This window comes from Oncorhynchus tshawytscha, linkage group LG14 (genome assembly GCF_018296145.1).
Source record: "Oncorhynchus tshawytscha isolate Ot180627B linkage group LG14, Otsh_v2.0, whole genome shotgun sequence".
Classification (NCBI taxonomy): Eukaryota; Metazoa; Chordata; class Actinopteri; order Salmoniformes; family Salmonidae; genus Oncorhynchus; species Oncorhynchus tshawytscha.
In genome coordinates, this window is record NC_056442.1 from 43,575,675 (window position 1) to 43,600,552 (window position 24,878).

Genomic DNA, 24,878 nt, shown 5'->3' on the forward strand with positions numbered 1-24,878 from the left:
TGTGGTAGTTAGGTCAGGGGAGCAGGCCTGCTATTGGGATGTGGTAGTTAGGTCAGGGGTACAGGCCTGCTATTGGGATGTGTTAGTTAGGCCAGGGAAACAGGCCTGCTATATGGATGTGGTAGTTAGGCCAGGGGAACAGGCCTGCTCTGGGATGTGTTAGTTAGGTCAGGGGAACAGGTCTGCTATTGGGATGTGTTAGTTAGGCCAGGGGAACAGGCCTGCTCTGGGATGTGTTAGTTAGGTCAGGGGAACAGGTCTGCTATTGGGATGTGTTAGTTAGGCCAGGGGACAGGTCTGCTATTGGGATGTGGTAGTTGGGTCAGGGGTACAGGCCTGCTATTGGGATGTGGTAGTTAAGCCAGGATGACAGGCCTGCTATTGGGATGTGGTAATTAGGCCAGGGGTACAGGCCTACTATTGGGATGTGGTAGTTAAGCCAGGCGGACAGGCCTGCTATTGGGATGTGGTAGTTAGGCCAGGGGAACAGGCCTGCTATTGGGATGTGGTAGTTAAGCCAGGGGAACTAGCCTGCTATAGGGATGTGGTAATTAGGCCAGGGTAACAGGCCTGCTATTGGGATGTGTTAGTTAGGCTGCGGGAACAGGCCTGCTATATTTATGTGGTAGTTAGGCCAGGGGAACAGGCCTGCTCTGGGATGTGTTAGTTAGGTCAGGATACATGCATGCTATTGGGATGTGTTAGGCCAGGGTAACAGGCCTGCTATTGGGATGTGGTAGTTAGGCCAGGGTAACAGGCCTGCTATTGGGATGTGGTAGTTAAGTCAGGGGTACAGGCCTGCTATTGGAATGTGTTAGTTAGGTCAGGGGAACTAGCCTGCTATAGGGATGTGGTAGTTAGGTCAGGGGAATAGGCCTGCTATTGGGATATGGTAGGCCAGGGTAACAGGCCTGCTATAGGGATGTGGTAGTTAGGCCAGGGGAACAGGCCTGCTCTGGGATGTGTTAGTTAGGTCAGGATACATGCATGCTATTGGGATGTGTTAGGCCAGGGTAACAGGCCTGCTATTGGGATGTGGTAGTTAGGCCAGGGTAACAGGCCTGCTATTGGGATGTGGTAGTTAAGTCAGGGGTACAGGCCTGCTATTGGAATGTGTTAGTTAGGTCAGGGGAACTAGCCTGCTATAGGGATGTGGTAGTTAGGTCAGGGGAATAGGCCTGCTATTGGGATATGGTAGGCCAGGGTAACAGGCCTGCTATAGGGATGTGGTAGTTAGGTCAGGGGAACAGGCCTGCTATAGGGATGTGGTAGTTAGGTCAGGGGAACAGGCATGCTATTTGGATGTGGTAGTTAGGCGAGTGTACATGCCTGCTTTTGGGATGTGTCAGTTAGGCCAGGGGTACAGACCTGCTATTGGGATGTGGTAGTTAGGCCAGGGTACATGCCTGCTATTGGGATGTGGTAGTTAGGCCAGGGGAACAGGCCTGCTATTGGGATGTGGTAGTTAAGCCAGGGGAACAGGCCTGCTATTGGAATGGGTTAGTTAGGTCAGGGTAACAGGCCTGCTATAAGGATGTGTTAGTTAGGTCAGGGGAACAGGCCTGCTATAGGGATGTGGTAGTTAGGTCAGGGGAACAGGCCTGCTATTGGAATGTGTTAGTTAGGTCAGGGGAACAGGCCTGCTATAAGGATGTGTTAGTTAGGTCAGGGGTACATGCCTGCTATTTGAATGTGTTAGTTAGGTCAGGGGGACAGGCCTGCTATTTGAATGTGGTAGTTAGGCCAGGGGAACAGGCCTGCTATTTGAATGTGTTATTTAGGTCAGGGGAACAGGCCTGCTATTGGGATGTGTTAGTTATGCCAGGGGACAGGCCTGCTATTGGGATGTGGTTGTTAGGTCAGGGAAACAGGCCTGATATTGGGATGTGGTAGTTAGGTCAGGGAAACAGGCCTGCTATTGGGATGTGGTAGTTAGGCCAGGGTAACAGGCCTGCTATTGGGATGTGTTAGGCTAGGGTAACAGGCCTGCTATTGGGATGTGGTAGTTAGGCCAGGGGAACAGGCCTGCTCTGGGATGTGTTAGTTAGGTCAGGGTACATGCATGCTATTGGGATGTGTTAGTTATGCCAGGGGAACAGGTCTGCTATTGGGATGTGTTAGTTAGGCCAGGGGAACATGCCTGCTTTTCGGATGTGTCAGTTAGGCCAGGGGTACAGACCTGCTATTGGGATGTGGTAGTTAGTCTAGGAAAAACAGGTCTGCAATTGGGATGTGGTAGTTAGGCCAGGGTAACAGGCCTGCTATTGGGATTTGGTAGTTAGGCCAGGGTAACAGGCCTGCTATTGGGATGTGTTAGGCCAAGGTAACAGGCCTGCTATTGGGATGTGGTAGTTAGGCCAGCGTAACAGGCCTGCTATTGGGATGTGGTAGTTAGGCCAGGGTAACAGGCCTGCTATTGGGATGTGTTAGGCCAGGGTAACAGGCCTGCTATTGGGATGTGGTAGTTAGGCCAGGGTACATGCCTGCTATAGGGATGTGTTAGTTAGGCCAGGGAAACAGGCCTGCTATTGGGATGTGGTCGTTAGGTCAGGGGGACAGGCCTGCTCTGGGATGTGGTAGTTAGGTCAGGGTACATGCATGCAATTGGGATGTGTTAGTTAGGCCAGGGAAACAGGTCTGCTATTGGGATGTGTTAGTTAGGCCAGGGGAACAGGTCTGCTATTGGGATGTGTTAGTTAGGCCAGGGGAACATGCCTGCTTTAGAGATGTGTCAGTTAGGCCAGGGGTACAGACCTGCTATTGGGATATGGTAGTTAGTCTAGGAAAAACAGGTCTGCAATTGGGATGTGTTAGTTAGGCCAGGGGTGACAGGTCTGCTATTGGGATGTGTTAGTTAGGCCAGGGGAACATGCCTCCTTTTGGGATGTGTCAGTTAGGCCAGGGGTACAGACCTGCTATTGGGATGTGGTAGTTAGTCTAGGAAAAACAGGTCTGCAATTGGGATGTGGTAGTTAGGCCAGGGTAACAGGCCTGCTATTGGGATTTGGTAGTTAGGCCAGGGTAACAGGCCTGCTATTGGGATGTGGTAGTTAGGTCAGGGGTACAGGCCTGCTATTGGGATGTGGTAGTTAGGTCAGGGGTACAGGCCTGCTATTGGGATGTGTTAGTTAGGTCAGGGGTACAGGCCTGCTATTGGGATGTGTTAGTTAGGTCAGGGGAACAGGCCTGCTATTGGGATGTGCTTGTTAGGCCAGGGGAACAGACCTGCTATAAGGATGTGGTAGTTAGGCCAGGGGAACAGACCTGCTATAAGGATGTGGTAGTTAGGTCAGGGGAACAGGCCTGCTATTGGGATGTGTTAGTTAGGCCAGGGTAACAGGCCTGCTATAGGGATGTGGTAGTTAGGTCAGGGAAACAGGCCTGCTATTGGGATGTGGTAGTTAGGTCAGGGGAACAGGCCTGCTATTGGGATGTGGTAGTTAGGTCAGGGGAACAGGCCTGCTATAGGGATGTGGTAGTTAGGTCAGGGGAACAGGCCTGCTATTGGGATGTGGTAGTTAGGTCAGGGGTACAGGCCTGCTATTGGGATGTGTTAGTTAGGTCAGGGGTACAGGCCTGCTATTGGGATGTGTTAGTTAGGTCAGGGGAACAGGCCTGCTATTGGGATGTGCTTGTTAGGCCAGGGGAACAGACCTGCTATAAGGATGCTGTAGTTAGGCCAGGGGAACAGACCTGCTATAAGGATGTGGTAGTTAGGTCAGGGGAACAGGCCTGCTATTGGGATGTGGTAGTTAGTCTAGGAAAAACAGGTCTGCAATTGGGATGTGGTAGTTAGGCCAGGGTAACAGGCCTTCTATTGGGATTTGGTAGTTAGGCCAGGGTAACAGGCCTGCTATTGGGATGTGTTAGGCCAGGGTAACAGGCCTGCTATTGGGATGTGGTAGTTAGGCCAGGGTAACAGGCCTGCTATTGGGATGTGGTCGTTAGGCCAGGGTAACAGGCCTGCTATTGGGATGTGTTAGGCTAGGGTAACAGGCCTGCTATTGGGATGTGGTAGTTAGGCCAGGGTACATGCCTGCTATTGGGATGTGTTAGTTAGGCCAGGGAAACAGGCCTGCTATTGGGATGTGGTAGTTAGGCCAGGGTAACAGGCCTGCTATTGGGATGTGGTAGTTAGGCCAGGGTAACAGGCCTGCTATTGGGATGTGTTAGGCCAGGGTAACAGGCCTGCTATTGGGATGTGGTAGTTAGGTCAGGGTAACAGGCCTGCTATTGGGATGTGGTAGTTAGGCCAGGGTAACAGGCCTGCTATTGGGATGTGTTAGGCCAGGGTAACATGCCTGCTATTGGGATGTGGTAGTTAGGCCAGGGTAACAGGCCTGCTATTGGGATGTGGTAGTTGGGCCAGGGTACATGCCTGCTATTGGGATGTGTTAGTTAGGCCAGGGAAACAGGCCTGTTATTGGGATGTGGTAGTTAGGTCAGGGAACAGGCCTGCTATTGGGATGTGGTAGTTAGGTCAGGGGTACAGGCCTGCTATTGGGATGTGGTAGTTAGTCTAGGAAAAACAGGTCTGCAATTGGGATGTGGTAGTTAGGCCAGGGTAACAGGCCTGCTATTGGGATTTGGTAGTTAGGCCTGGGTAACAGGCCTGCTATTGGGATGTGTTAGGCCAGGGTAACAGGCCTGCTATTGGGATGTGGTAGTTAGGCCAGGGTAACAGGCCTGCTATTGGGATGTGGTCGTTAGGCCAGGGTAACAGGCCTGCTATTGGGATGTGTTAGGCTAGGGTAACAGGCCTGCTATTGGGATGTGGTAGTTAGGCCAGGGTACATGCCTGCTATTGGGATGTGTTAGTTAGGCCAGGGAAACAGGCCTGCTATTGGGATGTGGTCGTTAGGCCAGGGTAACAGGCCTGCTATTGGGATGTGGTAGTTAGGCCACGGTAACAGGCCTGCTATTGGGATGTGTTAGGCCAGGGTAACAGGCCTGCTATTGGGATGTGGTAGTTAGGTCAGGGTAACAGGCCTGCTATTGGGATGTGGTAGTTAGGCCAGGGTAACAGGCCTGCTATTGGGATGTGTTAGGCCAGGGTAACAGGCCTGCTATTGGGATGTGGTAGTTAGGCCAGGGTAACAGGCCTGCTATTGGGATGTGTTAGTTAGGTCAGGGGTACATGCCTGCTATTTGAATGTGTTAGTTAGGTCAGGGGGACAGGCCTGCTATTTGAATGTGGTAGTTAGGCCAGGGGAACAGGCCTGCTATTTGAATGTGTTATTTAGGTCAGGGGAACAGGCCTGCTATTGGGATGTGTTAGTTAGGCCAGGGGGACAGGCCTGCTATTTGAATGTGGTAGTTAGGTCAGGGGTACAGACCTGCTATAGGGATGTGTTATTTAGGTCAGGGGAACAGGCCTGCTATAGGGATGTGGTAGTTAGGTCAGGGGAACAGGCCTGCTATAGGGATGTGGTAGTTAGGTCAGGGGAACAGGCCTGCTATTTGAATGTGGTAGTTAGGTCAGGGGTACAGGCCTGCTATTTGGATGTGGTAGTTAGGCCAGGGGAACAGACCTGCCATTGGGATGTGATAGTTAGGTCATGAAACAGGCCTGCTATTGGGATGTGGTAGTTAGGCCAGGGGAACAGGCCTGCTATTGGGATCTGTTAGTTAGGCCAGGGGAACAGGCCTGCTATTGGGATGTGTTAGTTAGGCCAGGGGAACAGGCCTGCTACATGGATGTGGTAGTTAGGCCAGGGTAACATGCCTGCCTGTCTGCAGTGTGTATCTGATGGATAAATTGCTCAGGAGAGACCAGTCTAAATAGCTCCCAGTCGTACTTTCCTCCCAGCCCCATTCCCAGCCAGATGATTCTCAGTCTCTCTCTCTCTCCTCCCCTACCCACCACACCACCAGCCCCAATCCCAGCCAGATTATTCTCAGTCTCTCTCTCTACCCACCACACCACCAGCCCCAATCCCAGTCAGATGATTCCCAGTCTCTCCCCTCCCCTACCCACCACACCACCAGCCCCAATCCCAGCCAGATGATTCCCAGTCTCTCCCCCCTACCCACCACACCACCAGCCCCAATCACAGCCAGATGATTCCCAGTCTCTCCTCCCCTACCCACCACACCACCAGCCCCAATCCCAGTCAGATGATTCCCAGTTTCTCCTCCCCTACCCACCACACCACCAGCCCCAATCCCAGTCAGATGATTCCCAGTCTCTCCTCCCCTACCCACCACACCACCAGCCCCAATCCCAGTCAGATGATTCTCAGTCTCTCTCTCTCTCTCCCCCCTACCCACCACACCACCAGCCCCAATCCCAGTCAGATGATTCCCAGTCCTTCTCTCTACCCACCACACCACCAGCCCCAATCCCAGGAAGATGATTCCCAGTCTCTCTCTCTCCTCCCCACCACAGCCCCAATCCTAGCTAGATGGTTTTCAGAAGGGCCAGTGCTGGCCTGTGAGAGAGAGATAGACAGAAGCCCTCACTTGTCTGGTTTATCATTCTATGTAGGTGGACGAGAGGTAGAAAGATACACACACACACACACACACACACACACACACACACACACACACACACACACACACACACACACACACACACACACACACACACACACACACACACACACACACACACACACACACACGCACTCTCACCAATGAAATAGAGCTCAAACAGAGACACATGGCGATGAGGGGGGAAAAATGCTGAAAGTGTTTGTTTTTAGTCTTTAGTCCACCTCAATGATCCCTCTTGTTTAATGTTGTTTGTGTGACTATACTTAGTGAATGTCTTTTGTTATCCATCAGCATCTGAATAAAAACATGGCAATGCAAAAAACAAAATGGTAAAAAGCCAGAATAAAAAAAATATGTTGAATCTGTTAATACATTTACCAAGGATATATAGACCTACTGTATGTTTTTCTCTTGGTGTGTGACTACCAACTTTCTCTCCCGGTGTGGAAACCAGTGTGTTGTGTGTGTAGTTCCTGGTGTGTGACTACCAGTGTGTTGTGTGTGTAGTTCCTGGTGTGTGACTACCAGTGTGTTGTGTGTGTAGTTCCTGGTGTGTGACTACCAGTGTGTTGTGTGTGTAGTTCCTGGTGTGTGACTACCAGTGTGTTGTGTGTGTAGTTCCTGGTGTGTGACTACCAGTGTGTTGTGTGTGTAGTTCCTGGTGTGTGACTACCAGTGTGTTGTGTGTAGTTCCTGGTGTGTGACTACCAGTGTGTTGTGTGTGTAGTTCCTGGTGTGTGACTACCAGTGTGTTGTGTGTGTAGTTCCTGGTGTGTGACTACCAGTGTGTTGTGTGTGTAGTTCCTGGTGTGTGGATACCAGTGTGTTGTGTGTGTAGCTCCTGGTGTGTGACTACCAGTGTGTTGTGTGTGTAGTTCCTGGTGTGTGACTACCAGTGTGTTGTGTGTGTAGTTCCTGGTGTGTGACTACCAACTTTCTCTCCCTGTGTGACTACCAGTGTGTTGTGTGTGTGGTTCCTGGTGTGTGACTACCAGTGTGTTGTGTGTGTAGTTCCTGGTGTGTGACTACCAACTTTCTCTCCCGGTGTGACTACCAGTGTGTTGTGTGTGTAGTTCCTGGTGTGTGACTACCAGTGTGTTGTGTGTGTAGTTCCTGGTGTGTGACTACCAGTGTGTTGTGTGTGTAGTTCCTGGTGTGTGACTACCAGTGTGTTGTGTGTGTAGTTCCTGGTGTGTGGATACCAGTGTGTTGTGTGTGTAGTTCCTGGTGTGTGACTACCAGTGTGTTGTGTGTGTAGTTCCTGGTGTGTGGATACCAGTGTGTTGTGTGTGTAGTTCCTGGTGTGTGACTACCAGTGTGTTGTGTGTGTGTTCCTGGTGTGTGACTACCAACTTTCTCTCCTGGTGTGGATACCAGTGTGTTGTGTGTGTAGTTCCTGGTGTGTGACTACCAACTTTCTCTCCTGGTGTGGATACCAGTGTGTTGTGTGTGTGGTTCCTGGTGTGTGACTACCAGTCTGTTGTGTGTGTGGTTCCTGGTGTGTGACTACCAGTGTGTTGTGTGTGTGGTTCCTGGTCTGTGACTACCAGTGTGTTGTGTGTGTGGTTCCTGGTGTGTGACTACCAGTGTGTTGTGTGTGTGGTTCCTGGTGCGTGACTACCAGTGTGTTGTGTGTGTGTTCCTGGTGTGTGACTACCAGTGTGTTGTGTGTGTGGTTCCTGTTGTGTGACTACCAGTGTGTTGTGTGTGTAGTTCCTGGTGTGTGACTTCCAGTCTGTTGTGTGTGTAGTTCCTGGTGTGTGACTACCAGTCTGTTGTGTGTGTGGTTCCTGGTGTGTGACTACCAGTGTGTTGTGTGTGTGGTTCCTGGTGTGTGACTACCAGTGTGTTGTGTGTGTAGTTCCTGGTGTGTGACTACCAGTGTGTTGTGTGTGTGGTTCCTGGTGTGTGACTACCAGTGTGTTGTGTGTGTAGTTCCTGGTGTGTGACTACCAGTGTGTTGTGTGTGTAGTTCCTGGTGTGTGACTACCAGTGTGTTATGTGTGTAGTTCCTGGTGCGTGACTACCAGTGTGTTGTGTGTGTGGTTCCTGGTGTGTGACTACCAGTGTGTTGTGTGTGTAGTTCCTGGTGTGTGACTACCAGTGTGTTGTGTGTGTAGTTCCTGGTGTGTGACTACCAGTGTGTTGTGTGTGTGGTTCCTGGTGTGTGACTACCAGTGTGTTGTGTGTGTAGTTCCTGGTGTGTGACTACCAGTGTGTTGTGTGTGTAGGTCCTGGTGTGTGACTACCAGTGTGTTGTGTGTGTAGTTCCTGGTGTGTGACTACCAGTGTGTTGTGTGTGTGTAGTTCCTGGTGTGTGACTACCAGTGTGTTGTGTGTGTAGTTCCTGGTGTGTGACTACCAGTGTGTTGTGTGTGTAGTTCCTGGTGTGTGACTACCAGTGTGTTGTGTGTGTAGTTCCTGGTGTGTGACTACCAGTGTGTTGTGTGTGTAGTTCCTGGTGTGTGACTACCAGTGTGTTGTGTGTGTAGTTCCTGGTGTGTGACTACCAGTGTGTTGTGTGTGTAGTTCCTGGTGTGTGACTACCAGTGTGTTGTGTGTGTAGTTCCTGGTGTGTGACTACCAGTGTGTTGTGTGTGTAGTTCCTGGTGTGTGACTACCAACTTTCTCTCCTGGTGTGGATACCAGTGTGTTGTGTGTGTAGTTCCTGGTGTGTGACTACCAGTGTGTTGTGTGTGTAGTTCCTGGTGTGTGACTACCAACTTTCTCTCCTGGTGTGGATACCAGTGTGTTGTGTGTGTAGTTCCTGGTGTGTGACTACCAGTCTGTTGTGTGTGTGGTTCCTGGTGTGTGACTACCAGTGTGTTGTGTGTGTGGTTCCTGGTCTGTGACTACCAGTGTGTTGTGTGTGTGGTTCCTGGTGTGTGACTACCAGTGTGTTGTGTGTGTAGTTCCTGGTGTGTGACTACCAGTGTGTTGTGTGTGTAGTTCCTGGTGTGTGACTACCAGTCTGTTGTGTGTGTGGTTCCTGGTGTGTGACTACCAGTGTGTTGTGTGTGTGGTTCCTGGTGTGTGACTACCAGTGTGTTGTGTGTGTGGTTCCTGGTGTGTGACTACCAGTCTGTTGTGTGTGTGGTTCCTGGTGTGTGACTACCAGTGTGTTGTGTGTGTGGTTCCTGGTGTGTGACTACCAGTGTGTTGTGTGTGTAGTTCCTGGTGTGTGACTACCAGTGTGTTGTGTGTGTGGTTCCTGGTGTGTGACTACCAGTGTGTTGTGTGTGTAGTTCCTGGTGTGTGACTACCAGTGTGTTGTGTGTGTAGTTCCTGGTGTGTGACTACCAGTGTGTTACTGGTGCGTGACTACCAGTGTGTTGTGTGTGTGGTTCCTGGTGTGTGACTACCAGTGTGTTGTGTGTGTAGTTCCTGGTGTGTGACTACCAGTGTGTTGTGTGTGTAGTTCCTGGTGTGTGACTACCAGTGTGTTGTGTGTGTGGTTCCTGGTGTGTGACTACCAGTGTGTTGTGTGTGTAGTTCCTGGTGTGTGACTACCAGTGTGTTGTGTGTGTAGGTCCTGGTGTGTGACTACCAGTGTGTTGTGTGTGTAGTTCCTGGTGTGTGACTACCAGTGTGTTGTGTGTGTGTAGTTCCTGGTGTGTGACTACCAGTGTGTTGTGTGTGTAGTTCCTGGTGTGTGACTACCAGTGTGTTGTGTGTGTAGTTCTGGTGTGTGACTACCAGTGTGTTGTGTGTGTAGTTCCTGGTGTGTGACTACCAGTGTGTTGTGTGTGTAGTTCCTGGTGTGTGACTACCAGTGTGTTGTGTGTGACTAGTTCCTGGTGTGTGACTACCAGTGTGTTGTGTGTGTAGTTCCTGGTGTGTGACTACCAGTGTGTTGTGTGTGTAGTTCCTGGTGTGTGACTACCAGTGTGTTGTGTGTGTAGTTCCTGACTACCAGTGTGTTGTGTGTGTAGTTCCTGCTGTGTGACTACCAACTTTCTCTCCTGGTGTGGATACCAGTGTGTTGTGTGTGTAGTTCCTGGTGTGTGACTACCAGTGTGTTGTGTGTGTAGTTCCTGGTGTGTGACTACCAACTTTCTCTCCTGGTGTGGATACCAGTGTGTTGTGTGTGTAGTTCCTGGTGTGTGACTACCAACTTTCTCTCCTGGTGTGGATACCAGTGTGTTGTGTGTGTGGTTCCTGGTGTGTGACTACCAGTCTGTTGTGTGTGTGGTTCCTGGTGTGTGACTACCAGTGTGTTGTGTGTGTGGTTCCTGGTCTGTGACTACCAGTGTGTTGTGTGTGTGGTTCCTGGTGTGTGACTACCAGTGTGTTGTGTGTGTAGTTCCTGGTGTGTGACTACCAGTGTGTTGTGTGTGTAGTTCCTGGTGTGTGACTACCAGTCTGTTGTGTGTGTGGTTCCTGGTGTGTGACTACCAGTGTGTTGTGTGTGTGGTTCCTGGTGTGTGACTACCAGTGTGTTGTGTGTGTGGTTCCTGGTGTGTGACTACCAGTGTGTTGTGTGTGTGGTTCCTGGTGTGTGACTACCAGTGTGTTGTGTGTGTGGTTCCTGGTGTGTGACTACCAGTGTGTTGTGTGTGTAGTTCCTGGTGTGTGACTACCAGTGTGTTGTGTGTGTGGTTCCTGGTGTGTGACTACCAGTGTGTTGTGTGTGTGGTTCCTGGTGTGTGACTACCAGTCTGTTGTGTGTGTGGTTCCTGGTGTGTGACTACCAGTGTGTTGTGTGTGTGGTTCCTGGTGTGTGACTACCAGTGTGTTGTGTGTGTGGTTCCTGGTGTGTGACTACCAGTGTGTTGTGTGTGTAGTTCCTGGTGTGTGACTACCAGTGTGTTGTGTGTGTGGTTCCTGGTGTGTGACTACCAGTGTGTTGTGTGTGTAGTTCCTGGTGTGTGACTACCAGTGTGTTGTGTGTGTGGTTCCTGGTGTGTGACTACCAGTGTGTTGTGTGTGTGGTTCCTGGTGTGTGACTACCAGTGTGTTGTGTGTGTAGTTCCTGGTGTGTGACTACCAGTGTGTTGTGTGTGTGGTTCCTGGTGTGTGACTACCAGTGTGTTGTGTGTGTAGTTCCTGGTGTGTGACTACCAGTGTGTTGTGTGTGTGGTTCCTGGTGTGTGACTACCAGTGTGTTGTGTGTGTGTGTGTAGTCAGCCGTCAGCTGCCTCCCCCCAGCCTAAAGGGCTGAGGGCTGCTGCAGCGTGTGGTCAGAGGCCGGCCAGGTTGATTAACGGGGACTGGCCACTCTACCTACCTTCATTTACGGGGAAACCTTTAAGCACTATCTCAGGACTAATTGCATGACAAACAGGCCTGGTGATTTAGTGTACTAGGGCTGGCGGGCTCCTTCTGAGGATGGTCGAGGAGGGCGCACTGATGTACAAATGGCCAAAGATGGTGTGTGTGTGTGGGGGATAGGTTTGGGGTCAGGGGGTAGCATTTCGGGGCAAGAATGTTCTTTGGAGTGTAGCCTGTCTCCCCTGTTGGTTTCTGTGGCTGTGTGGATGGCAGGGGCCAGGTTTCTCTCTCCCCTGGGTTTTCTTCAAAGGAGAGAGCAGAGATGGCAGGCTGAAGGAAGGAGAGCTGACTGAGGGTAGTCTTTGAAAGATGATGTATCCTTACTGGTGTGAGTCAGCAACATTTAGTTCTCTCTCATACCAAACTCATGGGTAACTGAGTGCCCTTTAGTCTATCTTTGCAATGATTGTCTCTGAGTGTCTATTGTTAATGTGTATTTTTGCGATGTGTATACAGTGCCCTACGTAATTATTGGGGCAGTGACACATGTTTAGCTATTTTGGCAATTTAGATTTGAAATTATACAATGACTATGGGGTTAAAGTACAGACTGTCAGCTTTAATTAAAAGGTATTTTCATCCATATCGGGTGAACGGTTTATAAATTACAGCACTTTCAGTACGTAGTCCCCCCATTTTAGGGGACCAAAAGTTTTGGGACAAATTCACTTACGTGTATTAAAGTAGTCAAAAGTAAGTATTTGGTTCCATATTCCTAGCACACAATGATTACATCAAGCTTGTGACTCTACACACTTGTTGGATGCATTTGCTGTTTGTTTTGGTTGTGTTTCAGAATATTTAGCGTCCAATAGAAATGAATGGTAATATATTACGTCACTTTTATTGTAAATAAGAATATAATATGTTTCTAAACATTTCTACGTTGATGTGGATGCTGCCATTATTGTGGGTAGTCCTTAATGAATCGTGAATAATGAAAGTTACAGACGCACAAATATCATACCCCCAAGACATGCTAACCTCTCTCTATTACAATAGCAGGGGAGGTTAGCATTTCGGGTGTTATGATATTTGTGCGTCTAACTTTCTGTGTCACTATCCCAATAATTACGGAGGGCATTGTATGCATGTGCTGTGTCATATAACATCAGTGGTACGTGCTCTATCACATCAGAGTTGGGTCAGACACACACTCACGTTCTGCCTGGGTCTCCATGGCTACCAGAGCGACAGTCCAGGGTCTACCTCAGTGTTTGATGGGTTAAAAGGTGGAGCTCACTGTCAGCCTTCAAGTGCACTGATGAGGCAGAATACAGGGGGGCTCAACTTCAATATAATCATGTGGACCAAGACACTAAAGAGGGGCTGAGATGGGGGGTTGGGTCTCAAGTCCTCTGTCGGAAAGAGGGTGTGTGTGTGTGTGTGTGTGTGTGTGTGTGTCAAGGTTATGGGGTACCTTGGCCTCTGGTTCCCAGCAGTGGTGAGTGAATGGGACTCCTCCATCATTGTTGAAGCAGTGAGGTTGGGGGTGTGTGGGTTAGGGGGTCAGAGGATTGTGAACGCTGGCTGAGGGTCAAAGGTCACTAAGTTGTTCATCCATCTTGCTGGTATGCATGACAGGGTCGAGGGCCAGGATTTATTAAGATGTCAGGATTCTGACAGCTGGGTGTTCGGGGGCCGCCAGAATGTACACAGAGCACAGGGGCCAAGGGGAGAGAGATGCAGGGGCCAGGGAGGGCCCCATGTGAAGGACCGGGGGTTTGCTTTTGGGCTCCTTTCTTTTCTCTCTCATTCCCTTGTTTCTATGAGCTTGGGTGGTGGGGTAACGCTCTCTGCCGCTAGTCGTCTGTTGAGGGTGACTGCATTGTTGAGGGTGACTGCATTGTTGAGGGTGACTGCATTGTTGAGGGTGACTGCATTGTTGAGGGTGACTGCATTGTTGAAGAGGGATTGTCGGAAGGACGTGTCACAAGTGTTTGCATGTGTGAATGTGTGTGTATCGATGTGTGAGTCAGTGTGTATTGCGTTCATGTGAGTTAATGTGTGTGACTGTGTGTGACTGTGTGTGTATCGATGTGTGAGTCCGTGTGTGTATTGTGTTCATGTGAGTTAATGTGTGTGACTGTGTGTATCGATGTGTGAGTCCGTGTGTGTATTGTGTTCATGTGAGTTAATGTGTGTGACTGTGTGTGTATCGATGTGTGAGTCCGTGTGTGTATTGCGTTCATGTGAGTTAATGTGTGTGACTGTGTGTATCGATGTGTGAGTCCGTGTGTGTATTGTGTTCATGTGAGTTAATGTGTGTGACTGTGTGTGTTTGTCCGTGTATTGCGTTCATGTGTGTGAGTTTATGTGTGTATGTGTTGGAGGCAGACGCCTTGGGTGGCTGAACCGTGAAGGTGGCAGACTGTTTTGACACCTCTCATTGGGGAGGGAGGGATGGGTGGGAAGCAGACCGGAAGTTTAAACCTCTACACCACCTTTACAAATACTACATCAAGTAGAGGGAAGCTCTTTCAAGTCACCCTGCCTGTCCACCCGCCTGTTCTGTTGTAGCAAGTTGTGTACTTGCATGAATGAGTGTGTTTGTGTGTATGACCAGATTAGCATCAGAGAGAGGAAGGATTGTGTCCAAAGACTGGATTGTAGTGTTTTGCTCTATTCTCCTAACCTTAACCTGTTGATCCTGACCATAGACCTTCTCTTGCTCTATTCTCATAACCTTAACCTGTTGATCCTGACCGTAGACCTTCTCTTGCTCTATTCTCATAACCTGTTGATCCTGACCGTAGACCTTCTCTTGCTCTACTCTCATAACCTGTTGATCCTGACCATAGACCTTCTCTTGCTCTATTCTCATAACCTTAACCTGTTGATCCTGACCGTAGACCTTCTCTTGCTCTATTCTCATAACCTGTTGATCCTGACCGTAGACCTTCTCTTGCTCTACTCTCATAACCTGTTGATCCTGACCGTAGACCTTCTCTTGCTCTATTCTCATAACCTGTTGATCCTGACCGTAGACCTTCTCTTGCTCTATTCTCCTAACCATAACCTGTTGATCCTGACCGTAGATCTTCTCTTGCTCTATTCTCCTAACCTTAACCTGTTGATCCTGACCGTAGATCTTCTCTTGCTCTATTCTCCTAACCTTAACCTGTTGATCCTGACCGTAGATCTTCTCTTGCTCTATTCTCCTAACCTTAACCTGTTGATCCTGACCGTAGATCTTCTCTTGCTCTATTCTCCTAACCATAACCTGTTGATCCTGACCGTAGACCTTCTCTTGCTCTATTCTCCTAACCTTAACCTGTTGATCCTGACCGTAGATCTTCTCTTGCTCTATTCTCCTAACCTTAACCTGTTGATCCTGACCCTAGACCTTCTCTTGCTCTATTCTCCTAACCTTAACCTGTTGATCCTGACCGTAGACCTTCTCTTGCTCTATTCTCATAACCTGTTGATCCTGACCGTAGACCTTCTCTTGCTCTATTCTCATAACCTGTTGATCCTGACCGTAGACCTTCTCTTGCTCTATTCTCATAACCTGTTGATCCTGACCGTAGACCTTCTCTTGCTCTATTCTCATAACCTGTTGATCCTGACCGTAGACCTTCTCTTGCTCTATTCTCATAACCTGTTGATCCTGACCGTAGACCTTCTTTTGCTCTATTCTCATAACCTGTTGATCCTGACCGTAGACCTTCTTTTGCTCTATTCTCATAACCTGTTGATCCTGACCGTAGACCTTCTCTTGCTCTATTCTCCTAACCATAACCTGTTGATCCTGACCGTAGACCTTCTCTTGCTCTATTCTCCTAACCTTAACCTGTTGATCCTGACCGTAGATCTTCTCTTGCTCTATTCTCCTAACCTTAACCTGTTGATCCTGACCCTAGACCTTCTCTTGCTCTATTCTCCTAACCTTAACCTGTTGATCCTGACCGTAGACCTTCTTTTGCTCTATTCTCCTAACCTTAACCTGTTGATCCTGACCGTAGATCTTCTCTTGCTCTATTCTCCTAACCTTAACTTGTTGATCCTGACCATAGACCTTCTCTTGCTCTATTCTCATAACCTGTTGATCCTGACCGTAGACCTTCTCTTGCTCTATTCTCATAACCTGTTGATCCTGACCATAGACCTTCTCTTGCTCTATTCTCATAACCTGTTGATCCTGACCATAGACCTTCTCTTGCTCTATTCTCATAACCTGTTTATCCTGACCGTAGACCTTCTCTTGCTCTATTCTCATAACCTGTTGATCCTGACCGTAGACCTTCTTTTGCTCTATTCTCATAACCTGTTGATCCTGACCGTAGACCTTCTCTTGCTCTATTCTCCTAACCATAACCTGTTGATCCTGACCGTAGACCTTCTCTTGCTCTATTCTCCTAACCTTAACCTGTTGATCCTGACCGTAGATCTTCTCTTGCTCTATTCTCCTAACCTTAACCTGTTGATCCTGACCCTAGACCTTCTCTTGCTCTATTCTCCTAACCTTAACCTGTTGATCCTGACCGTAGACCTTCTTTTGCTCTATTCTCCTAACCTTAACCTGTTGATCCTGACCGTAGATCTTCTCTTGCTCTATTCTCCTAACCTTAACTTGTTGATCCTGACCATAGACCTTCTCTTGCTCTATTCTCATAACCTGTTGATCCTGACCGTAGACCTTCTCTTGCTCTATTCTCATAACCTGTTGATCCTGAGCATAGACCTTCTCTTGCTCTATTCTCATAACCTGTTGATCCTGACCGTAGACCTTCTCTTGCTCTATTCTCATAACCTGTTGATCCTGACCGTAGACTTTCTTTTGCTCTATTCTCATAACCTGTTGATCCTGACCGTAGACCTTCTCTTGCTCTATTCTCCTAACCATAACCTGTTGATCCTGACCGTAGATCTTCTCTTGCTCTATTCTCCTAACCTTAACCTGTTGATCCTGACCATAGATCTTCTCTTGCTCTATTCTCCTAACCTTAACCTGTTGATCCTGACCTTAACCTGTAGACCTTCTCTTGCTCTATTCTCATAACCTGTTGATCCTGACCGTAGACCTTCTTTTGCTCTATTCTCATAACCTGTTGATCCTGACCGTAGACCTTCTCTTGCTCTATTCTCCTAACCATAACCTGTTGATCCTGACCGTAGACCTTCTCTTGCTCTATTCTCCTAACCTTAACCTGTTGATCCTGACCGTAGATCTTCTCTTGCTCTATTCTCCTAACCTTAACCTGTTGATCCTGACCCTAGACCTTCTCTTGCTCTATTCTCATAACCTGTTGATCCTGACCGTAGACCTTCTTTTGCTCTATTCTCCTAACCTTTACCTGTTGATCCTGACCGTAGATCTTCTCTTGCTCTATTCTCCTAACCTTAACTTGTTGATCCTGACCATAGACCTTCTCTTGCTCTATTCTCATAACCTGTTGATCCTGACCGTAGACCTTCTCTTGCTCTATTCTCATAACCTGTTGATCCTGAGCATAGACCTTCTCTTGCTCTATTCTCATAACCTGTTGATCCTGACCGTAGACCTTCTCTTGCTCTATTCTCATAACCTGTTGATCCTGACCGTAGACCTTCTTTTGCTCTATTCTCCTAACCTTAACCTGTTGATCCTGACCGTAGACCTTCTCTTGCTCTATTCTCCTAACCTTAACCTGTTGATCCTGACCTTAGACCTTCTCAACTGAAAGTGGTTCACATGATTGAATTATGGGATATTACATGTCATACAGCTTTCCAGTATTGATGTAGTTGTAAGAGATGTAGGCCTCTCTCTGTCTCTGTCTCTCTCTGTCTCTATCCTCTCTCTCTGTCGCTCTCTCTTTCTCTCTGTGTCTCTCTGTCTCTGTCTCTCTCTGTTAACATTGTTAAATATGCACTAGGGAGCATCATCTAAATTCATCACATAATTATATTTATCCCTCTAGTCCCTCTTGACTTTAAATACACAAATGCATATTAGGTTTGTATCTGTAGTCTCCCTCTCTCTTCCTTTCTCTCCCTCCCTCTCTCTCCCTCTCTCTTCCTTTCTCTCCCTCCCCCTCCCTCTCTCTCCCTCTCTCTTCCGCCCCCTTTCTCTCTAACTTTCTCCCTCACTTCATGTATTTCTTTGTGTCACCCCACCCTCCCTCCCCTCCCTCTCTCTCTCTCTCTCTCTCTCTCTCTCTCCCCTCTCTCGCCCTCTCTTCTTCCATCCCCCCTCTCTCTCTCTCTCTCTCTCTCTCTCTCTCTCTCCCTTTCTCCCTCCCTCCCTCCCTCCCCATCTCTCCCTTTCCCTCCCTCTCCAGGGTTGTTAGTGCTAGTCTGGCTGTCTCTGGTGAAAGCACCGTGGTGAACATTATCGCCTGTCTCTATTCCGACACACAGGCACGCACACACACATTCACATACACTAGAATAGAATTGAATGTGCACGTCACTTTTTCTGCCTTTCTAGAGAAGCTCATTTTGTGTTGCTGTAAGGAGAGACGAGAATCTATTACCACCAGGTAGGGGAAAGGAAAAGCATGACAAAGAGGACGGAATGTCTCGGAGGATCCTTTCGCCCCTTATTTTTTTCAGCAATCACGCTAAAATAATTGCTGTACCTTAGAGTCCTCATTTCTTGCTTGTTTAGCTTCACTTATGTAAAACAGCTTGCCCTCCCTCTCCCCCTCCCTCTCCTCCTCCCTCTCCCTCTCCCTCTCCTCCTCCTCCTCCTCCCTCTCCCCTCCCTCTCCTCACTCCCTCTCCTCCTCCCTCTCCTCACTCCCCCTCCCTCTCCTCCTCCCTCTCCTCCTACCTCTCCCTCTCCTCCTCCCTCTCCCTCTCCTCCTCCTCCTCCTCCTCCCTCTTCCTCTCCCTCTCCTCCTCCCTCTCCCTCTCCTCCTCCCTCTCCCTCTCCTCCTCCCTCTCCCTCTCCCCCCTCCCTCTCCTCCTCCCTCTCCCTCTCCCCCCTCCCTCTCCTCCTCCCTCTCCTCCGCCTCCTCCCTTCTCTTCTCCCTCTCCCTCTCCTCCTCCCTCTTCCTCTCCTCCTCCCTCTCCCTCTCCTCCTCCCCCTCCCTCCTCCCTCTCCCTCTCCCCTCCCTCTCCTCCTCCCTCCTCCCTCTCCCTCCCTCCCTCCCTCCCTCCCCTCTCCTCCCTCCCTCCTCCCTCTCCTCCTACCTCTCCTCCTCCCTCTTCCTCCCTCCCCTCCTCCTCCCTCTCCCTCTCCTCCTCCCTCTCCCCCTCCCTCTCCTCCTCCCTCTCCCTCTCCCTCTCCTCCCTCCCTCTCCCTCTCCCCTCCCTCTCCCTCTCCCCCTCCCCATCCCTCCACCAGATGAATTGTAATTCAGTGATCATTACTGGAGGTGTTGAAGGTTTCTTCCTGCTCGTAGCACGGTCCTGGCTCGACTCTTTCCCCTGCTGTTGCTAACACTCATCGTCCTCTCTCCTCACACCCCATTCAGGCCAGGAAAAAAGTGCTTGTTGAGTGTGACCCAAGCAGGCGGGCAGCGCTCTGACAATACAAACACAACAAACGCAACCAAACGCCACCCGCATAACCCACATGTAACCACACTGTTAAAACTCCATTCATTTTTCAGCAAATATTCAGCTAACAACCGTGAACATTCAGGGGACATTGTGTAAAGAATGGTTTTGGAGCCAGCTCGTTCTCTCTCCACTCCACTCCCTCGTCTCTTTGAAGGCTGCGACGGGAAGAGGGAACGATTAAAGTAGTCACGAAGCAAATTAACATGTCAAAAGACCCAGAATAAATACCCCAGGCCGCTCTCTACCCAGACACCCCATCCCTCCCGTCTGCTCTCCCCTCTGCTTCCCTCTCTGTCCTTCCCTCTCTCCGTGGGTGACTTGTTTTTCAGTCTCTTCCTCTTTCTCTCTCACCACTCTTCTTCCCCGCTTGCTTTTTCTTCCTTTCTCTCTCTCTCTCTTATTCTCTCCTGGAAAAGCATGGTTGATGGACAGACAGAAGGCTCTGAGGAGGAGCGAGAGAGAAAGAGAGACCGAGGGGGAGGGAGAGAGAGACATGGGCTCCAATCAAGAGGGCTCGGGCAGATCATTTGAAAGAGAGTGAATGAGAGAGGGTTTGAGGCTCTGAAAAGAAAAGAGAGCCACTGCCACTTTCATTGACTTGACTGAGGGAGAAATAGTACTTTTGCAAAAAGGAGAGAGAGAAAGAAGGGGGCAGCGAGATGGAGAATAAGACAACTTCTCCACTTCATCCATCTCTTCACCATCTCCCCAAAATCCCTCTGATCAAGGGTATTCTAGAACTGATGTTGAGGTGTGTGTGTGTAAGTGATCCATCTCTGTGAAATGTGTATGTGCTTCTGTGTGTACGTTTGCGATATTTATTGAGGTACGATCACCCCCTTAACCGTGACTTTTCTCTTAACATTTCAATCATGTAGCGTGAACAGCACAGCTGAATACAACACCAACATAACCACACATAGATGTTTTGCCTGCCAACTCTTCCTCAGTTTCTCACAATGGAGGCTGATTGCAAACACCTTGACGAGTGTTTCATCTATCTCTCTCTCATTCCCTCCCTCTCTCATTCCATCTCTCTCTCCCTCCGATTTCTATCTTAAGCTCCCTCTATCCTGGCAGGCAGAGGAGGTGGTCTTTTCTTCACTCGTGGTCTTCTTCCCGAGCTCAGAACTCCTCTGGGAATGAAAGGCCTGGCTGTGGTAATCAGTTAGGGGTTATGACAAAAAGAGCACCCATGAAAAAAAAAGGCTTGATCTACTCTGATGGGCCAGAGTCTCGATTCAATGGCCATTTTAATAAGAAAAGGCCTCTTCTAATCACAATCTCCGTGCCGCTGGCACACTAGCATTTCCCCCCTCGGTAAACACACTGACATACGGACACACACACTCATACACTGATGAAACTCTGTGTCAGAGCCAGAACTACACTGATGAAACTCTGTGTCAGAGCCAGAACTGGAGGACAGGAGGTGGGGATAGCACCAGCCAGGGAAGAGGTGTAGCTGGAGGACTGGTGAAATGTGAGAGGCTGGGTCTGGGAGTGTGTGTGTGTGTGAAATGTGAGAGGCTGGGTCTGGGAGTGCCACCAGCCAGGGAGGACTGGTGAAATGTAATGTGAGAGGCTGGGTCTGGGAGTGCTAGCACCAGCCAGGGAAGAGGTGTAGCTGGAGGACTGGTGAAATGTAATGTGAGAGGCTGGGTCTGGGAGTGCTAGCACCAGCCAGGGAAGAGGTGTACGTTTAAGTGTAAGTAAAATGTATTTTTTTTAGCGTGTCCGTACTTTAGTATTTACATTTTTGACAGCTTTTACTTTTACTTCACTACATTCTGAACTAAAATAATATACTTTTTAATCCATATGTTTTCCATGACACCCAAAAGTACTTGTTACATTTGAAATGCTCGGGCAGGACAGCAACAGGGTCCAATAACACTTTGTCATCCCTACTGCCTTGGATCCGGCGGACTTACTAAACACAAATACTGTGCTTGTATAGGATTTCTGAGTGTTGGAGTGTTCCCCTGTCTAATGTACATTTAAAAAAAGAAAGGAAATCGTGCCGTCTGGTTCGCTTAGTATAAGGAATTTGGTGTATAGAATTTCCTTTTACTTTGAACTTTTACTCAAGTATGACAATTGCGTACTTTTCCCACCACTGTACACAAGTACATTTAAAACCAGATACTTTTAGACTTTTACTCAAGTAGTATTTTCCTGGGTGACTTTCAGTTTTACTATTCAGGTATCTTTACTTTTACTCAAGTATGACTAGGGATTACTTTTTCCACACGTCTCAAGGATTATAAACCTTGATCCTGCTTGATGCACAACCCTGTCATACTGCAGGAGAAATATCCCTTGAAGCCTCTCGCCAGGGAGGAATGGGAGAGAGGGAGAGAGACGGGGGAGAAGGGGAGAGAGACGGGGGGAGAAGGGAGAGAGGGAGAGAGACGGGGAGAAGGGGGAGAGAGGGAGAGAGACGGGGGAGAAGGGGAGAGAGGGAGAGAGTTTCCTGGTTACGGGGGAGAAGGGGAGAGAGGGGTAGAGAGATAGAGACGGGGGAGAGAAGGGGAGAGAGACGGGGAGAAGGGGAGAGAGGAGAGAGACGGGGGAGAAGGGAGAGAGACGGGGAGAAGGGGAGAGAGATAGACAGTGAAAAAGAGAGTGAGCGATAGATATATAGAAAAACAGGGATGTATCACTGCTTTGATAAACACCCTGAGATGTGAAAGGTGAAGCAGTGGGTTATGGGCAGAGGGGACGATTGGTCTTTAAACACACGTTTCCTGGTTAAGTCATGACCCCAGTTAGGAAGTCAATATTACTGCTATTGGTTTCCAGCCTCAGATCAGCCTGCCCTAAGGAGGTAGTGATGAAGGAAGATAGAGACAGAGGGAGAGACAGAGAGAATAGAGGGAGAGACAGAGAGAATAGATGGAAAGAGAATAGAGGGAGAGAGAATGGATGGAGAGACAGACATAATGGATGTAGAGACACGTAATGGATGTAGAGACAGAGAGAATAGATGGAGAGACAGACATAATAGATGGAGAGACAGAGAGAATAGATGGAGAGAGAGAGAATAGATGGAGAGACAGAGAGAATAGATGGAGAGACAGACATAATAGATGGAGAGACAGAGCGAATAGATGGAGAGACAGAGAGAATAGATGGAGAGACAGACATAATAGATGGAGAGACAGAGAGAATAGATGGAGAGACAGAGAGAATAGATGGAGAGACAGAGAGAATAGATGGAGAGACAGACATAATAGATGGAGAGACAGAGCAGAATAGATGGAGAGACAGAGAGAATAGATGGAGAGACAGAGAGAATAGATGGAGAGACAGAGAGAATAGATGGAGAGACAGACAGAATAGATGGAGAGACAGAGAGAGAGACAGACAGAATAGATGGAGAGACAGAGATAATAGATGGAGAGACAGACAGAATAGATGGAGAGACAGAGAGAATAGATGGAGAGACAGAGAATAGATGGAGAGACAGACAGAATAGATGGAGAGACAGAGATAATAGATGGAGAGACAGACAGATTAGATGGAGAGACAGAGAGAATAGATGGAGAGAGAGAGAATAGATGGAGAGACAGAGAGAATAGAGGGAGAGACAGAGAGAATAGATGGAAAGAGAATAGAGGGAGAGAGAATGGATGGAGAGACAGACATAATGGATGTAGAGACACGTAATGGATGTAGAGACAGACATAATAGATGGAGAGACAGAGAGAATAGATGGAGAGACAGAGAGAATAGATGGAGAGACAGAGAGAATAGATGGAGAGACAGAGAGAATAGATGGAGAGACAGAGAGAATAGATGGAGAGACAGAGAGAATAGATGGAGAGACAGAGAGAATAGATGGAGAGACAGAGAGAATAGATGGAGAGACAGACAGAGAATAGATGGAGAGACAGAGAGAATAGATGGAGAGACAGACAGAATAGATGGAGAGACAGACAGAATAGATGGAGAGACAGACAGAATAGATGGAGAGACAGACAGAATAGATGGAGAGACAGAGAGAATAGATGGAGAGACAGAGAGAATAGATGGAGAGACAGAGAGAATAGATGGAGAGACAGAGAGAATAGATGGAGAGAGAGAGAATAGATGGAGAGACAGAGAATAGATGGAGAGACAGAGAGAATAGATGGAGAGACAGAGAGAATAGATGGAGAGAGAGAGAATAGATGGAGAGAGAGAGAATAGATGGAGAGACAGAGAGAATAGATGGAGAGACAGAGAGAATAGATGGAGAGACAGAGAGAATAGATGGAGAGACAGAGAGAGACAGAGAGATGGAGAGACAGAGAGAATAGATGGAGAGAGAGAGAATAGATGGAGAGACAGAGAGAATAGATGGAGAGACAGAGAGAATAGATGGAGAGACAGACAGAATAGATGGAGAGAGAGAGAATAGATGGAGAGACAGAGAGAATAGATGGAGAGACAGAGAGAATAGATGGAGAGACAGAGAGAATAGATGGAGAGACAGAGAGAATAGATGGAGACAGAGAGAATAGATGGAGAGACAGAGAGAATAGATGGAGAGACAGAGAGAATAGATGGAGAGACAGAGAGAATAGATGGAGAGACAGAGAGAATAGATGGAGACAGAGAATAGATGGAGACAGAGAGAATAGATGGAGAGAGAGAATAGATGGAGAGACAGAGAGAGACTAGATGGAGAGACAGAGAGAATAGATGGAGAGACAGAGAGAATAGATGGAGAGACAGAGAGAATAGATGGAGAGAGAGAGAGAATAGATGGAGAGAGAGAGAGAATAGATGGAGAGACAGAGAGAATAGATGGAGAGACAGAGAGAATAGATGGAGAGACAGAGAGAATAGATGGAGAGACAGACAGAATAGATGGAGAGGGTGAGAGTATGGTAGTTTAGTGAGATGAAGAAAGAGATCAACATGACAGATGGCGAGAAACTCGACACACTCATTTCTGGTAGTGCCAATTTTGAAACTTCAAAGCCAGCCATACATTTTCAATTGAACTGTTTTCTGTTCATGTTTGGGGTGTCCCTCTATCACTCTGTAGACGTGTCTGTCTGCACATTAGCACTGTAACCTGCCCTAACCGCACGCCATTTTCCTACATATCAGGTTACCCATCCTCCTCAGCCCTCCTCACCACCAGGTTCAACCAGCCAGGGGGAAAGCCAAGGGTTAACGATGGGGGCGTTACCATGACAAAGCAGCTGACAGCATTTTTAGCTTCCAGGGGTATTGCTTCCATGTCAACACATGACCTCATTTCTGGATCTGGAGTAGGCCTCTTCTCAGGGACAGGCAGGGGAAGGTCAGTGGGAGCAGCAACAGGTCTAAGAGACATGACAAGAGGTCAGGGGTCTGCAGAGTGACAGTGGTGCTGGGGACTGTGTGATTCTGGGTTCTGGGATGTTTGGAGAATTAGTGACCCTGCAAAGTTGTATGCATACACACAGGCCAGGCGGACACACAAAGGAATGCACTCAGTGTTCACACACACACACACACACACACACACACACACACACACACACACACACACACACACACACACACACACACACACACACACACACACACACAGTTACAGTGTCAACAGAACAGAGTTACACACACACACAGAGTGCATA

General features: G+C 48.6%; 1 protein-coding gene across 1 annotated transcript in view; it reads left to right on the top strand.

Annotated features, from left to right (window-relative positions):
- epha4l (eph receptor A4, like) overlaps positions 1-24,878 on the top strand; it is a 106,518-nt gene that overhangs the window by 6,082 nt on the left and 75,558 nt on the right. The gene's annotated exons all lie outside the window — the stretch shown is intronic.